The sequence below is a fragment of the Adiantum capillus-veneris genome, chromosome 8 (genome assembly GCF_014529385.1).
Source record: "Adiantum capillus-veneris isolate H3 chromosome 8, ASM1452938v2, whole genome shotgun sequence".
Taxonomy (NCBI): Eukaryota; Viridiplantae; Streptophyta; class Polypodiopsida; order Polypodiales; family Pteridaceae; genus Adiantum; species Adiantum capillus-veneris.
Genome location: NC_140938.1, coordinates 161,333,738 through 161,351,942, shown reverse-complemented (window position 1 = coordinate 161,351,942; position 18,205 = coordinate 161,333,738). Strand labels below are relative to the sequence as shown.

General features: G+C 46.1%; 1 protein-coding gene and 2 pseudogenes across 2 annotated transcripts in view; 1 reads left to right on the top strand and 2 right to left on the bottom strand.

Moving 5' to 3' along the window:
- The window catches only part of LOC147453265 (nudix hydrolase 19, chloroplastic-like), a 117,688-nt gene that overhangs the window by 78,524 nt on the left and 20,959 nt on the right, over positions 1-18,205 (top strand). The gene's annotated exons all lie outside the window — the stretch shown is intronic.
- Positions 236-2,011, bottom strand: LOC147453267 (uncharacterized; annotated as a pseudogene).
- LOC147453266 (uncharacterized) lies at positions 2,119-3,848 on the bottom strand (annotated as a pseudogene).

Below are 18,205 nucleotides of genomic sequence, written 5' to 3'. Positions count from 1 at the left end.
TGAGACCAAATCATATACAAAAGTGGTGATCTGGGTGTCGGTAAAATGAGAGAAAGAATAAACCGACTGTGCCTACTGTGAATGAGTATGAGAGTGGGTGGTAGCTCCGACTCCACGGATAGTGGCTACCTTGTGTGTGTAGCATAGCAGTATAGGCACGTGTGTGTAGCTCTGTCACAACAGAAAATGACTACACAGTATAATACAAGGCCACATGATGGTGGGCAATGTCCAGCTAAAAGCATACTATAGGGGGTGGGTGGAGAATGTCATACATAGGGGAGGGTGGTCGAAGAGCCTCCTGCAGCCTGGTGGTCCAATGCGTAGATGCATACCTCATCTCCAGGTGGTGCTGATGTAGTGCCCGTATCCTCAATACCTCGTCGTGATGTGGTCGCCGTCTCAGATAGCCAGGGACTCGTGGTCTACGACGCGCTCTCTGGGTGTCGGCCTGCTGAAGCGTGAGCCCGCTCGTGTGAGTCGGAGGTCTCTAGCTAGACACCTCTCGCTGGAAGAACTCTGTAATAGTCCGCTGTGTACTCGCACCTCCCTGCTGCAGTGGTTGTAGAATGTGCTCACGCATGCTAAAAGCAGTGGTCAGGAAGCGGCCTAGCTGGATCTGGTCACTCCTCGCTATACACTGCTGGAGTGTATCCTCTATGCCAAACTGAACTCTGAGCTCCGAGTAAGCTGGGCATCTCACCATGAAGTGCTCCTTGCTCTCCACCTCTGTATGACAAATAGGACATATACGCTCATCTCGTGGTATGCCTCTGGCTCTGCCCCTCTCAATCTCCAACTGGTGCGAGGACACTCTAAGCTGCCCAATGGCCACCCGAAGGTGATGTGGCATATATCTCTGCATGTATAAGGGGGTCTCAATGAATCCCTGCTCTGATAGCTGTAGAAAATGCTCGCGGTAATGTAGCATTTTCGATGGTAGCTCATGTCCTGGGTCAACCCATGTCCTCTAAATGTAGGTGTGCTATATCTCCTGTCTAATGACCCTATTCCTCTCAGATCGTGTGAGGGAATAGGTGGGGGCCTGAGTGTCGTACTGTAGTGGCAGCAGTCTATCAATGTCCAGTCCCTGAGAAGAAAACCAATCCCGTGTCTGAGCATACCATGAGGTCCTATCCTCTGTCAATGCCATGTCCTGTGATGCCGAGAAGGCTCGATATGCAATACGATCTCTGTCCATGCTCTGAAGTCTGTGCAGCATGCATACAGTCTGAAAAAGTGCCTCAACCAGCATAGGTGGTGCAGCAAGCTCGGCTTGAATGATGTCATGTGGTACTGAGGGCTTGCTGCGAATGAGTCTAGAGATCATGAGTATCTGTGGTCGCTCTACTAGAGTCCATACAGAAGCAGCTAGCCTTGGGCCCCATATCGCAGCCCCATACATAAGTGCTGGTGTGACCAGTGTATCAAACAGCCACCCCTTTGTACGGGGCTCCTGAAAGTGTGCTTGATGGCACTGTCTCTCCATCAATGCCAGTGCTAAATACCCTCTAGTGAGTCTGTCTCTAGCTGCCTGTGCCATCGAGAATGCCCCTGATGCTGTTGTGAAGGTCACGCCAAGGTAAACATATGACCCTGTAATCTCAATGCTCCCTCCTGCTGCTATAAATGCACTCTGCCTCCTGACCTGTGCTGAAGTATGAAAGATAAGAACCTTGGTTTTACCAAGGTTCACTGAATGCCCTCGCTGTAAGCAAAAATCATCAAGCGTTGAAAGATGTTGCTGTAGCCTCTCAGCAAACTTTTCTACTAGCCCTATGTCATCTGCGTAGAGCAATATGTGTACTGTAGTCCCGTCTATCTCCACTCCATCTCCTCCTCTGTGCTGAATGAAGTCCACAATCTCATCAATATAGAGTCCAAATAGTGTAGGTGAAAGAGGGCACCCCTGTTTCACCCCAATGGTGCTAACAAGAGTGTCTGATATACCTCCTGGACATCTGACTCTGCCAGAAACATGCTCATACAATGCATATATCCCCCAAATCATCTCCTCACCCATACCCAGATCCATCAGTCGTCTGAATAACCTCTCTCTAGGTACTGTGTCAAAAGCTTTGTGGAAGTCCACAAAGCAGCAATACAATCTCCTCTTCTTCACTCGAGTCTGATCAATCAGACATCTAAGAGTGAAGATATGGTCTATGGTAGAGAAAGACCGTCGAAATCCTGCTTGGCCTGGAGCTCTAAGACCCTCCGTCTTGGCTAGAGTGCTCAATGCCTCCTCCAATACTGCTCCATATAACTTGGCCAGCATGGGCCCTATCATTATAGAGCGATATGTGCCCGGGTCCATAACATCCCCTAACTTGTGGATAGGCACAATGGTATGCTCTGTCCACGAGTCTGGGAATCCCTCTACTAGAGCCCTGTTGAAGAGGTGAGCAATAAGTGGTGCCAAGGTATCTCTCCCATAAATCAAATGCTCTGCCTGTAATCCAGACTCATCTCTGCCTCTTCCATGCTGGAGGTGTGAGATGGCTCTGCTCACCATATGAGATGTAAAGAATGATGCTGTAATCGGTCGTGGTCTCTGTGGTGTGGGTATAGGTGGCTGCCCTGGTATTTGGTAGAGGCGCTCTGCATAATCATGCCAAAGGTGAGGATCATGTATAGGTGTCGGGCGCCCTCGCTCGCGGATGCGTCGCCAGGCCTCTCCACTATCTCTACTCATGAGCAAGTGATATAACTCCCAATACTGACATTCTTCCCATTCTCGCTTTTTACGGCGGATAAGGGACTGCATGCGCCTCTGTGCCTGTCTGTGTGTGATCTCGCCACGAACCTCTGCTGCACGAAGACCTCTGCGGAGCTCCCGGCAATCATCATCATACCAGCCATTCTGTGGCATAGACCCCACTCGAGATGGGTGTGTGTGAGTGCTATGAGGATAACTGTGAAGAGCTGAATCATGGAGAGTCTGTGTGAATTGTGTGGTAAGTGTGTCGAGTGGGGCATGAGGGTCAAGGGAGAGCAAGCGTGAGTGGAGATGATCAATGTAGACATGTGAGAGCTCATGAGTAAAGTGGATCTTGGTGTGTGTGTGTAGGAGGTGGAGTGTCAAGTGAGATGGAGGATGAGAGTGCAAAGCTAAGAAAGGTGTGGTCGGCTCCGAGTGGGCAGCGTCCAATACTGAATGACTGTAATAAGTGTGCAGCAGATAGAGGTCCCAAGACGTAATCCACAGTGCTCCCCCCTCCTCCATGTGGGAAGCAAGTCAGTCCGGTAGAATCTGGCCATCGATGCATCCCGTTATAAATAACGAGATGGTGTGTGCTGCCCAACTCTAGAAGGTATCTACCATATCCTGTGGTATCCTGGCCTGTGTCGTCTGAAGATCTGCCAATCCCCATCTCCTCCGGGTCAAGAGTCCTCATAATATCGGGCTGCTCCATGTCATATATCTCACACTGTCTGGGGCCGTTGAAGTCCCCCATGAGGAAGACTTCTCCGAGTGTGGAGTAATGTAGGATATCCTCCGATAGAGACGCGTATGGGGAGTCACTATCTCTAACCTGTCCCGCACCCTCTTGACCCGCATATCTAGATCCACGTGGAGGAAAATAGCAAATGGCTAGATAAATCCATCTCTGATGTGATATCTCCAGATGTACCCATAGATATCTGGCCTCCTCATCCCTGCTCATGATCTGAATGTGACTCTGTAGAGTATGTCTAAATAAAATAGCCACTCCCCTCGACCCTCTAGCTATACTCTGGCGTGTAGTATGCCTGAAAGCTGACTCCCACTGGAATCCCCTCTCCGGGCTCTCATTAGTCTCTGTGATACATATGAAATCATGCCCCTCCATGACCTCCTCTAGCATGTCTGGCCGCGTCCATAGAGAGCCATTGCAGTTCCATACTACTCCTCTAATCAATATCTCCGGTGGTACTGATGTTTCATAGGCCACGTGGCCCTATTTAGTAGGGCGACCATCGATAAAGACCCTACCATCATGGTAGAAGGCCTTTCTGCCCTCCCTCCTGGCGTGTAGGATCTGAGGCATGCATGCTCTCCTATGCTTAGTCTGCATCCTGGTCAAGTCCTCATCCATATATATGGTCTCACCGGGCCGCCCACGTAGTATGGCTCGCTTTCGAAAGAAAGCAATTCTGTCCTCCTGAGACTGCATCTGTAAAATAAGAGCTCTAGATCTAGTTGCATCTTTCCCTGCCCTCCAGACCCGTGTGAATGGCATGGTTGTGTATCCCATGCTCCGACAAAACTCCTGCGCATCTGAATCAGGTGAAGCCCCTTCTGGGAGTCTAGTAATACGCACGTTTAGCCTGCGTGCATAACGTAGCTTCTCCTCTTCCAGTGTGTCCTGAACCCTTATCACATCTTCTTTCGCATTCTCTTCCTGCACTTCTTTCTTGATGTTTTTCTTTACTACCTCGATCCAATTCCCTTGCTTTGCATCTAATTCCTGTATCATGTCTTCCTTGAGCTCCGCTATGCATTCTTTTTTCAGTCCTTCTTTGAGTTCCTCTATTTGGGAGATTAGTACAACCATGCAACTCCATCCTGTGCTAATAGGGGGGACTCGGCATTGTCAGAGGTCGCATTGAGTGGCATTACTCCCCACCACAGTGGTTTATCCTGCACTCCTCCCATATCCCACCCTGAGGAGTTGCATTTGGTGAATTCTTCCATAGACACCTTTGGTTTTTTTTAGCCGTGTACATCTTGCGAGACAGGCTACTTCTAGCATCTCCAGGGTTCTATTGTATTCAAATTTATAGAGATGATCTTTCCCCCCCCCCCCCCCCCCCCCCCCCCCCCCCACACACACACACACACAGAGAGAGAGAGAGAGAGAGAGAGAGAGAGAGAGAGAGAGAGAGAGAGAGAGAGAGAGAGAGAGAGAGAGAGAGAGAGAGAGAGATGAAAATGAGATGAAATGTTATGTTAAATGTCTTCAAAAGGCCAAAATGACCTATGAGACCAAACTGATACATTCCTTGTGGATCTAATCCAATGTCTGGTTACAAAAATAAAATGAAGTAGAGTGAAAGACTAAACTAAAAGACTAAGTGTAACAAACTTGGACACTCCAAGTCAAGATTCTACTGCGACACAGCAGAGATTCACTTCAAAACGGTTCACAATTGACACTTGATTCGACCCGGCCCGGCGTAGTTCCGTGCCTAGAGATTTGGCCCCAAAGATTGGCGCCCCTTTCGGTATTTCTTTTTGTATTAATCTGTGTTCAAATTACAAGAGAGTGGGTAGGTGCTCATGCTCAGACTCTGCGTCCAGATGCTTTGAGAAGTGAGGCCCTGCCCACTTATTTATTGGTTACAAGGGATGCCCAAAAGCAGAGCCCCAAAAGCTGTAAGTGAAAAGCTTCTAAAAATAAAGCATTGGAGCCAAAAGCTGCCAATAATTTCAGCCAGTGCTAAAGCAAGAATTCTGTACAACGTCTCCACAAAAAGCGGAATCTCTGTACATTGTGCCACGTCACCTTGTCAGTGCGTTTTGCGGCGGAAATTCTGGAAGTTCGTACGGTATGCCACGTCAGCATGTCAGCGCAATGTGCGGGGATCTGTACTATTGCCAGCCGGTGTGTGTGTCCGGGCATGCCACGTCACCAGTTTGTGACATACCCCCCTCTTGAAAGCATTGTAATCGCCCTCGATTACGCCACAAAACAAACAGAGGCCCTAAACTGTCTTAGCAGACACTAACTGTTAGTACCGACGCACTAGGAACAACACGTCTAGCACATGTACCAATCGACAGTCACATCAGAGCACATCACATGACAAATCACAGTCAAAATCCATTCCAATCTCAGACCATGATCAATCGGCAACGTATTTAGCAATCGCATCTAGATCCAATCGGGACCTCACAAATGCCTGATTAACTAATCCTTTTTGCAATCATGTCTATAGAGATTTATGAGACCGAAATGCTGCAGTTATTTCGTCTATCAGTTCTTGCATTTAAACAAGTCAAGTTCAAATCAATCAGTATAATTTTTATTATCGGGATTTCCAGTTCATAAAGTCATACAACAGAATACTGTCAGCTCAGCAGTATCCCTGAAACCCTAAGGCACATCAGTGACTCTATATCAAATCAAAGTCTCGGGGCAATCTGTTGACAAAGGAGCGGAGTGACTCCCCTCTTGTGTATACCCGTTGCACTAGATTCGAACATGCTGAAATCGGGGCTCTATTGGAGTAGGTTATGCTAAACCGAATGTTTCAAGGTAAAGGTTCACAATCTGAGGAGTATCTGCTAGGTCCTCCTCCTCCATCCACTTTGCATCCAATGCGGGATAGTTCTTGAATTTAACCAAGAACCGCCTCATCACTTTACCTTCTATCTTTCTATCTTTATGTGCCAGTATCTGTTCTAGAACGAGTATCTCCTCGCTTTCCTCCACTTCACGTTGCTCAACTGGCTACCCATCATCAGGCACATCGTCTTTAAAGGCTTCAAGAAACTCACATAAAGCATTGTGAATTCTCCAAGTATCGGGCAGCTTCAGTCTAAAAGAGACATCATTTATCTTTTCTTTTATTTGGAAAGGTCCATAGTATCTCATGCTAGGCTTTGGAAAAAGACGTTCCTTTCCCTTTTTCTTTCTCAGGCGTGCCTTCTCAGAACGTAAGAGCACCCAATCGTCTTCCTTTAATTTCAAATCACAACCGTGTCGATCTGCTGCCTTTTTCTGTCTTTCCTGAGATTTCTCTAAAGCTTCCCAAACCTTGGCAGAAGCAGTGTCCAAGTCCCTTGTGTACTGGTCGGCTTCAAAAATCTTATCTTTCGTGCTTAGGAAGGGTGGAACCTTCGTAGCACCTTCAATAATCTCAAATGGCGCCTTCCCCGTTGAAGAGTGAATCGTGTTATTGTAGGCAAATTCCACCAAAGGTAAAAACCTTTCCCATTGAGTTTTCTGATCCGAAATGTAAGACTTTAATAAATCCAGTACGATTGAATTTGCGATCTCAGATTGCCCATTTGTCTGCGGGTGGAAAGATGACGAGAACCGCAACCGTGTGCCAATGTTCTCCCAAATAGCCTTCCAAAACAAACTTGTGAATCGGGGATCTCTATCAGAGACAATTGTCTCAGGCATGCCATGTAATCTGAATATCTGGGCAATGAACAATCTCGCTAAGTGACCCGGCTTGACTGTTTTCTTCACTGGAATGAAATGAGCTTGCTTGCTAAATTTGTCAATAACAGTTCAAATACCATCGTGCCCATTCTGTCTTCGGGAGATCAAAAATGAAATCCATAGCAATACTTTCCCTGGGGCGGGTGGGAATGAGTAAAGGCTATAACAATCCCTGTGCTTTATGCCTGTCAAACTTGACCTTCTGGCATACCAAGCATCTGTGTACAAAATCGTCCACGTCCTTCTTGAGTCTTGGCCAAAAGAAGTATCGCTCCACACCTTTCAGAGTGGTGTCAATGCCACGGTGACCGGCAAATGGTGGACAGTGGCGTTCGGTTAGAACCTTTTCCCTCAACGGCTGTGTAACGCACAGTATGGTTTTCTTCATCAAGTATCCATCTCGAATGGAATATCCCGCTACTACCTCCCCCATCTGTATTCGACCGAATATATCTGCAAAATCTGGATTTGTGGCATATTGATCGACCATGTCCTCGAAGCTTCTATGATGTATTGCGGAAATAGCCAAGACAAATGGCTTCCGGGACAAAGCATCTGCCACCAAGTTCTTCTGTCCCTGCACATGGAGAATCTGGAAGTGAAACTGTGACAAGATGTTAGCCCATCGTATCTGCTTTTCCGATACCTGCTTATGTGACAAGAAGTAGTGAGTTGTGAAGACCGTAAAATCGGCTTTGAGTAGGTAATGTTGCCACTGAGTAAGAGCATGGATAACCGCCAAAAGCTCTTTCTCATATATCTGTGCTGTCAATTCAAGCCTTCAAAACAATCGGCTCTCATAGGCAACGCCATGGCCTTCTTGCATTAAGACCGCACCCAGACTACGACACAATCATCACAATATACTTCGAATGACTTCTGCAAATCCGGCAAAGTCAGAACTGGTCTTGTAGTCAATTTCTCTTTCAATGTCTGAAAGGGAGTCACCTCTTTGTGTAAGGACATGGGTCCTATGGGCAAGGGCACCGGCACGGCCGGATAGTGTGTACGCTAGGGGGAGGCTATAAGATAGCACGGTTGGGTGGAGACTAGCATACGCATTACGACCGCCCCCTTTCACTGGTATCAGAGCTTTTTTGGAGAAGAGGAAAAGCGGGTTGCATGTGCATGCGACGCGTTGCTTCTCCCCCACATTTCGCAGACAGCGACGTCTCCGCTGTGCAGCACAAAGAAGGCAGGCACAGTTTTCTGCGCGAATAATGTACGGACAGATAGTGACAGCGGACGCCCCATCTACGCCCTCCACAACGCACGACTAAGGCGGGCGACCAAGGCAAACTTGACTGGAAACTCGAGGGCATTGAGGCTCCGAAGGCTTCCGTTAGCACCGTTGGCTGCGCGCGTAGGAAGGCCTGCTTAACCCGTGCATGGAGGGTTTAACCCACCCCACGAGGGTAAGAGGCAAACACTTTACCATCAAGCTATTGACCCTTGTTGTGTATAACAAGGAAAGATAGCATACTTGTGTTGAAAGGAAAACTAGAAGGAAAGGGAAAGCTTCAAACTTCAAGGAAGTAGCTTCACCCTTCCTTTTCACTTCTTCGAGGAAGGCAAGTTTTCCTCCAAAAATTCTTTTTTCCTGAAGGAGGTAGCTTCAAAGTGAAAAAAAGCCTTCACAAAAACGACGGGTTCTTGTGAAGAATCATCAAAGGTGTTCTTACAACGAACGACAAGTGAAGCGCTCAAATTCCCGCAAGGCGAGGTTCGCATGCAACGCGAATCGTGGAGCAAAAAAAACACAAAGACTTCAATTTCTCAAGGTACAAGTTGTTGTTTTTTTTTTCTCTCTTTGCATTACTGTGTGTTTACCATGGCCAGTGAGGATATCCCACCTACACACACGTTTGATTTTGAGCACGTAGATCAAAATGAGGGCACCACGGGTGCTGCTGACACTAATATGCATGATGATGATGATCTAGGAGATCATGGGCTTGCAAATATGGCTTCTTTTAAGACTTTGGAACATCGCCAAAGTGTACTTGAAAGCAACCTCTCTGCACTCAATGCAAATGTTACCAATCTTACGGAGTTACTTGTGAAATTTATGAATTCACAGACGACTCAAGGAGCCACAAGTAGCACGGTTCAAGGGAACCAAGCTCGCACGACTCAAGGAGTCCAAGAGACAAGTGCTGCAAAAGATGCAGAAGGTAGCAATGCATTACTTAATAATATCACCATTCCTGAGTTTCACGGGGAAGAGCGTGATCGCAACAAGGATGCGGTCAATACGTTCTTACACAAATGGAGTGATATTTATAGATTGAGACTCACCGCGGGTATAAAGACGGCTATGGAAACAAGTCTATCTCTTAAAGGCAAGGCCTATAAGTGGTGGATGACATTTCCAATAGATGCTCGTTCTCCGTCTTGGCTTGCGTTTTAAGCTTCTTTCTCCAAAGAGTTTTTGGACTCCAATGAAGAAGATAATTGGTTAGCATGGGATGCATGCCGCATGTCTGGCCTCTCTCTCACACAGTACCTTTCGAAGTATCAGGAAATCATATTAAAACGATGAATTCCAAAAGATACGGGGTTTTAATAGGGGTCTTGACAAAGACTATCGTCTTCATGTCAAGACCCAGCATCCAAAAAGTTTGGAAGAAGCCATTAGTCATGCCCAAAGATATGATGATGACCAAGAGAGGAAAGGAAATGTTCCCTACTCTAAGAATACTTTTGTTAAGAGCAATGTGGCTAAGAGCCAATGGCAAGGTAGATCTCCCACATGTTCCAAGAGGAATAAGAGTCAATCTACCTCTCCACGCCCACAAGAGGCTAAGAAGCCTAAGCAATCACGAGATACTCCACGTGGGTCTCTCAACACCTGTTGATTTTGAGCGTGCAAAGAAACACAATTTGTGTTTTAGATGTCTTTTGGACCAACATAACAAGAAAGGTTGTCCTCTTTTGCAAGACAAAGAAAAGGCCATGCACACGATGTAACGCCTCACGTTAGATTCATCCTAAATATTGTGCTGTAGAGGTTCTTCATATGGAAGAGAAGCACAAGTGTTGTGTGCCTGCTTCAATGTGGCAGTCCACCTTTGGCCCCCATGGTTTGATTCGCATGCATGGCACTATTAACGGACAACGTATTCGTATTTTAGTGGATGATGGTGCAACTCGTAACTTCTTAAACTATAAGCTAGTCAAGAAATTGAAGCTTACGCAAACTCCCTGCTCTCACAAGTATGTGGTGGAGCAGATGTCTGGGAATGATAAAGAAGTCTGGGACACGGTAGTTCAAGGGGTTGAGGCTATTGTTCAAGATCATACGATGACCCTTGACTTCCAAGTTATGAACATGGACCGTGCTGATGTAGTTTTAGGACGGGAGTGGATGCATGGTTTAGGAAACACATTGCACACTAGTTATGAACACAACTCCTTACCGTTTATGGCCAATGGTAAACATGTGCTTTTGCTTGGTGAGAAAAATATACCATCTGCATCTCTTATATGTACAGCTGAGCTTTCTATTTTGCAGAAAGAAGATTTAATAGATGAAGTCTTTTTGTGTTACTGTTTGTCTCTAAGTCTTGTGAATTCTCAAGAGCAAAGTGCGGTGAATTCTAGTAGTGGTATGCAAAGTGCAATAAATTCTAGGAATGGTATGGAAAGTGCCATGAATTCTAATGGTAATGAAACAAACATTACAGGAATTACAAGATTCTCCATCCGAGCATAACTCTAGTTTACTTTCTCGTTTTGCATGGCAAAAGTTGACTCACTTAGTCACGGAGTATAGTGATGTGTTCTCAAGTGATTTACCACCGGGTTTACCCCCTACACGTGAAAATTCAGCATCTAGAAGATCTCAGATTTCAAACCAAGTTGCCGTCGTCATCAGCATAGTCCCATTGCATACGCATTGTACACCTTTGTGCAATCAAAGTAGACCACTCTCGCCGACGAGAGTGGGGCCTTCGGAGGAGGGTTTTACAACCTCTCGGGTGTCGTATCTCTTCTCTCTCCTTCTCTCAGTCTCATTCACTTGCACGCACAATATCCACTCACTTTGTTCGTGACCACAACACTCTACAAGACGGAAAGCTCTCTCTTTCTCCAAAGAACTAAAAGGAACCTTGAGCAATAAAGATCACTAATCTTGAGAAAATACAACATTCATTCCGTTGCACCTAACATTGGTATCAGAGCTTTGGAAGTGTTCTGCATTACTCAAGGAAAGAACCACAAGAATTTTTTTTGCTTGTTGCGATCGCACGAACATGACTTTACTTGGGCGTGACGATTCCTAATCGTGTTTTGTTGAAGAGTGACAGGAATCCCAGGAAAGAAGGGCTTGTCCAGATTCCCCTTGTGTCTCTTTTCACTCATGGAGAGCGGACTGTGCACTTAGTGGCCGGCCAATCGACGTGAGGTGGAAAAAAGCAACCTTGGTGTGAGCGCAAGGCCGCCAAGGGGTGCGCCCGCAGCAAAGGGTAGAACTCGGGTGAAGAGAAGATCCTTCTCCAACGCGATTTGCAAGCGAAAGAAAACCTCAAGAACCTCAAGAACCAAGAACCCTAAGAACCCAAGACCCTCAAGACTCAAGAACCTCAAGAACCCTAGATTCTCACGAATCAAGGACCTCAAGAACCTCAAAAACCCAAGTTCCTCGCGAACTTCAAAACCCAAGATTATAGTGCATAGTCGTCACCCGAAGCGGAATGGATACTTCGCATACAGGTGATGAGCATGAGAGAGGCGGCGAAGATTTTTCCCCACCAGGAGACTTTTCGACCCTCCCCCTTTGCCATCTACGCCACGAGTTGCACTCACTCCTATGGAGATGATGGTCAAGTCGATGTTGGACATGATGGCACAACAACAAGAAACGAATCGAGTTGCATTTGCACAACTTGCAAGCAAAGCAGAAGCACAAGAAGCCAAGGACCGCGAGCGCGATGAAAATCGCCTTGCTTAGGAGCGTGAGCGCTTTGCTCTTGCCGCAAAACAAGAAGAAAATCGACTTGCTTTCGAACGCGAGCGCGATGAATGCGAGGCTCGAAGGGAGATTCGTCATCAAGAATTTATCTCCCACATCCTAGCCTCGAAGACCGAACCACCCAAAGATCGTGGAAGTTCGTCAAGTGGCGCAAGCCACGACGCGGATTCCAACCATCTAGTTACAGAAAAGTTGACTTTCAGTAAGTATGACGGTAAGATGGATGCTACTATTATTCATTCTTGGTTGCATCAATTTAATGCTTATTTTGCGACAACTAAGAAGACAGGGAATAGCAAAGTATTGACGGCAGCTATGTATCTTGCCGGTGATGCCATCAATTGGTACCACGCATGGCAAGAGGCACAGCTAGCCGCGCACCTAGAGGCAGTTGACGATTTCACGCCCCCCTCTTTTAGTTGGGCTGATTTCCAAGACAAGCTCAAGGCGCGGTTTATGCCACCTCAGTACCTTGCACGATTGAAGGACGATTGGCGTGCTCTCAAGCAAAATGGTATGCCGGTTATGTCTTTTTTTAATCGTGTTTTGCAGTTAGGTACCCAACTTCGCATGTCGGATGATGAACGCAAAGAGGCTTTTCTCTTTGGATTGGACGAGTATATCAAGTACGATGTCGAGGTATTCGATCCAATCGATCTCAACAAGGCGGTAGCGATTGCTCTCGCACAGGAGATGAAGCACAACAAGGGAAAGCCTAAGGAGAACAAGACTTCCACAAGTACCTCGCAGACTCCTTAGAACGGTAAGAACGGTAAGAATGATCACTCTTCTAACCAATCTTCCAACAGTCTCTCATCAAAGAATTCTTTCAATGAATCTAAGGGTAAGGCTAACACAACTGCTAAACCTAAGCTTACTCCAGATGAAAAGGTAGCACAAGGAATTGTAGGAGGATACATCACTTCGGAAGAACAAAGCACGTATTTTAAAGAAGGTCGTTGTTTTCATTGTCACATTAAGGGTCACATAAAAAGAACATGTCCTAAGCTTGAATCGAATGAATCTAAGGAACCTATAGCACCCACTACATCTGTCAATGCAATGAATGATAACACGATTGTGCCCACAGTTTCTCAGGACCCTCCCATTGATGATTCTCTCATTAAATGTTATGGTCGTACGTCGGGGCACCGTTTTGTCATATTGTTTGACCCAGGTAGTATACATGATGTGATCAATTCCTCTCTTGTTGAGAGAGCCCGCATCAAAGTTAGTCCGAGATCTCCTATCGAGGTCTTTGGCTTTCGTCCTGGTATGGACGCTCTCATCATCGACGAATGTCTTGATGTGTTGTTTGCAATCAAACAGACTGTCTTCACTAGAAGATTTGTTGTTTCTCCTCTCTCGGGATGTGATATGATTTTGGGCATTCGATGGTTTCGTGATAATGACGCTCTCATGGATTTTCTGACTAACACTATAACTCTCAATGTCAAAAGTGATTCTCCTATTGTCATTCATGGAGAGGACATTGCTGATTCTCCATCTCTCATTGCTAATATGCAGGACAAGATTGAAAGGATTCAAAAAAAGGACTCTCTCAGTCTCCTCTTCTCCACAGCATGATACACAGGAATTGCATGATGAGAAGCATGATGAATTGAATGATAATGATTTGCATGATGATTTGAAGCACAATGATTAGCATGATGATTTGCATGATCAAGATGTGATTTCTCACAAGCATGATGAATTGCATGAAGAGGATGTGATTGTTCACAAGGATGATGTGTTAGTAGATGCTTTTTCTAGTGACGCTAACCTCATTGTAGATTCGATCAATCACCAAGAATCGATCTTGGCTTTCGAGTTGAGGTCCACAGATCCCCCACACGAAGATTCGATAGATCCCGAAGAAGCGATCTTGGCTCTCGAGCCTTGGTCCAAAGAACCATCACAGGAAGTATTGTGTGTTCGCATGATTGATACGCACGCATTGTTCGAGTGTTTCATTCGTGACGGTTTCCTGTATTTTAGTCAGCATCGTTATGTGATCCCTTTTCCTAGGCATGACATATTGTATGTTGAGCACATTTCTCTCATGGATGAGCACGAATGTATGCGGATTGTTCATGAAAAGCTGAAAAGTTTGTATGTCAAGAAGTCACATTCCATGTTTCTTCCGTCGCATGACACAGTTTCCGAAAGAGCACACGATTGTATGAGCACCAAGCATGGGCATTTCCATTGTGATTTGCCACAGTTGATTGATTTCGATCAAAGAGAAAAGATTCGATCTCATTGTTTGCATGTGTTTGATGAACGGGTTGTCACTTCGTCTATTTGTTCATCTACATTGCATGCATAGTCTTTAGCGAAGACAAGATTTTTTTCCTTCACTATACATGGAATGGGTATGTTCATGGTTTTGTGTTGGAGATGGTTTCAAGAATTTTCAGCCATGGAGATTCTTGAAGACAAAAGAAGCAGGACTCTAGACGAAGTTGAAGCAAGAAAGGAGATTCAGAAGACTTTGTGTTGCTTTCGGCGCGGCCCAAAGAAGCAAGCGTTGCAGACCTTTATGAAGTTCAAGTACCGTACGACCCACACATCAGAGTGGGCCGGCGAAGAGTCCCTTCTAGGATTCCGGATGTTGTTGGCGATCTCCTTCGACACCATATTATTCGGTACCAGTACCTCACTTTGAAAAGGAGGGGATGTCACGTGACACATCCCAACCCTATGTGTCCGTGGACAAGCTACACCACAGCAGGGTTCAGTCAGTCCAGTCAAGTCCCTAAACCCTAAACCCTAAACCCTAAACCCTCAAACCACGCCAATCACAGATAGTCTCAATCTTGGCCGGGTCTATCTGCACTCTTGCTCTGCTGCTGAGATGATGTGTCCCAAAAAGTTTATCTCTGATAAGAAAAATTCACTTTTCTTTGCATTGATCACCAACTTGTGATCTCTTAATGCCTGAAAGACGTGTAGCAGATGTTCTCTATGTTTTGCTTCATCCTTGGAGAAGACAATAATGTCATCAAAGAAAGTGCCAACAAAAGATCTATACTCTTTGAAAATCTTGTCGATCATTCGGTTAAAGGTCGCTAGAGCATTGGTAAGGCCAAAAGGCATCACCAAAGATTCAAATAAACCGAAGGTCGTCCGAATAACTGTCTTGTAGACATCTCCCGGCGCGATTCGGATCTGATGATATCCGCTCTTCAAATCGATCGTGTTGAAACAAGAGGATTTCTGCAATCGGTCAAGAATATCATCGATCCTCTGAATTGGAAATCTGTTCTTGATGGTGATTTTATTGAGAGCTCTATAATCAATGCACTTTCTCCAAGATCCATCTTTCTTCAAGACCAACAACACCGGAGAGCAGTAAGGTGAAGTACTCGGGTGGTAAGACCCTTTTCCAAGAGGTCTTTCACTTGGTTCATAATCTCTTCATTCTGGGCTCGCCTCACACGGTAAGGTGGCCGGTTGGTGGTGTGCTTCCAGGTATCAGATCAATGGTATGATCCTCAGGACGAGCTGGTGGCAACTCGCCTGGCAGGCCCTCAGAAAAGCAATCGGCATGAGTGTTGGCCCCAAAGTCTGGCGTCTCTTTTGGTATTTCTTTTTGTATTAATCTGCGTTCAAAGTACAAGAGAGTTGGTAGGTGCTCACTCTCAGACTCTACGTCCAAATGCTCTGAGAAGTGAGGCCCTGCCCACTTATTTACTGGTTACAAGGGATGCCCAAAAGCAAAGCCCCAAAAGCTATAAGTGGAAAGCTTCTAAAAAATAAAGCATTGGAGCCAAAAGCTGCCAATAATTTTCAGCCAGCGGTAAAGCAGGAATTCCATACAGCATCTCTGCAAAAAGTGGAATCTCCGTACACTGTGCCACGTCACCCTGTCAGTGCGTTTTGCGGCGGAAATTCCGGGAAGTCCGTACGTCATGCCACGTCAGCATGTCAGCGCAATGTGCGGGGGTCCGTACTGCTACCAGCCAGTGTGAGTGTGTCCGGGCATGCCACGTAACCAGTTTGTGACACTAAGATCGTCAAACTAAAATCATCATCATCATCGTCATCCATGCCCGAGGATGCCCGGCATTGGGCATTGTCCGAGAAAGCATTACATCGATCGCTGAAGAGCTTTGACAATGTCCGCCTCTGTAAATAGTCGTATTGGGCGTCTCCCATGTCGTGCTAGAATAGTCATGATTCTCTTATGGAGCCGATGTTGTGGTCGCCCCTGTAGACGTGGGCGTCTAGCTCTCCCGAGCTCAATGGCTCTATCCACTAATATACCTTTGGTAGAAGTGGGCTGTGAAGGCTGCTGTGAAGCATGCATCTGGTTGCTGAGTCCTTGCTCTAAAAAAGTCAGTGATTTCCCTTTGTGAATGTCTCCTCAAGGGACTCTCCTTGTGTCTGCAGCTCTAGCAAAAACAATCCGAGGCATCTTTGATCCTGATATCTCATGACTCTAGCCAACGGTCCAAAGTCCTCTCTGAATAGACAGTGAAAGCGGCATCGTATCTCATAGTATACCGGACAATGACAAATGTAATGTAACTCTATCTCTGGCTCTATATGACACAACTGGCATATCCTGGCTTTTGCTGCTACTCTCCTAAATCTGTCAGTCTCAATCTCTAGCTGATGCGATGATGTGCGCATTTGACCAATAGCACATCGTAGGATAAATGGGTGTCCATATAGGCCGGTCTTATCACATATCCATCTTTTGTTAGTTGGAGGAGATGCTCTCTATAGAAAGCCATCTTCGTGCCCAACTCTTGTACCGGCTGTATCCATGTGCTTCTGGTATCTAGTTGAATCAAATCATGACGTATAAGTCGAGTGATCTCTGTCCGTGTGAGAGAAAGGGAAGGTGCATCCAAGGAGTAGTGGAATGAGGCAATCTATCCATGCTGAAACCATGTGACTGACACCATGATGTCATCTGCCATACCAACATGTTGTGTCCCCTTGTAGCGCTAGCTGTCGGGATGACTCGAGGGCTAGCCGAGCATATCTGTCTTTGGGGAGGTCCCGTAAATTTATGCATAAAGGAAACTGATCTAGTAAGGGCTTTAACTACGAGAGGGGGGGCAGCTAGCTCAGCTCCAATAATCTCATGTGGCACTGAGGCCTTAGCCCGAATCATTTGAGAGATCATAGAGACTAGAGGCCTCTCCATACATCTCCATCCATTAGTGCTACCAGGTTTGCTAATGGTGGTCCACTGAGGACCCCCAAATCTGAACCCCTTAGTGTCAAAAAGACACAGCTTTGTTCGAGCTTCCTGAAACTGAACCTGCGAACACATCTTCTCCAATCCTCCCAAGGCTGTATAAGCTCTCATCAATCTAGTCTCTATTGCTCTTCTCTATGAAAACGTGGGTCCATTGAAGGTGTATGCATCTATATACTCCACCGTCTCTTGGCCATATGTAAAAGTGGGTGCTGACCTCCTGAGCCACTGTGGTGTGGTGTTAAACACCATAAACTTGGTTTTCCCTAGGTTAACAGACAATCCACTATCGTGGACAAAGCATCTTAAGGACGTTGCATCCCCTCTGGGGAGTCGGAAATCAACACATTATCATTAGCATAGATCAAACGTGGGATCCATGTCCCTGCCAACTGTGCTTCTCTATCACCATCCCTCTCAATATAGTCAGTAACCTCATCCACATACATGCCAAATAGTGTAGGACATAGCGGGCAACCCTATTTCACCCCAACAGTGGAGTGAACCAAATCAGAAATCCCCTCTAGAGTGCGTACATGCCCCACTATTGACTTGTATAGAGCCATAATCCCCCATATCAACTCTTTGGGGACCCCCATCTCTTGCAGTCTACACATCAATCTAGCTCTGGGCACTGTATCGAAGGCTTTGCGGAAGTCCACAAAGCAACAATAGAGATGTTGCCCAGGTGATCTCCCCTCCTCAATAATGGTTCTGAGTGTCAAAATATGATTAAGAGTAGAGAAACCTCTCCTAAACCTGCCTTGTCTTGCTGCCCGTACACCCTCTATATGTCTATGTGAAAGAAAAGAGAGAAAGAAAGAAGGATTTTTGACTATGAGTCCACTGGCCATCCGA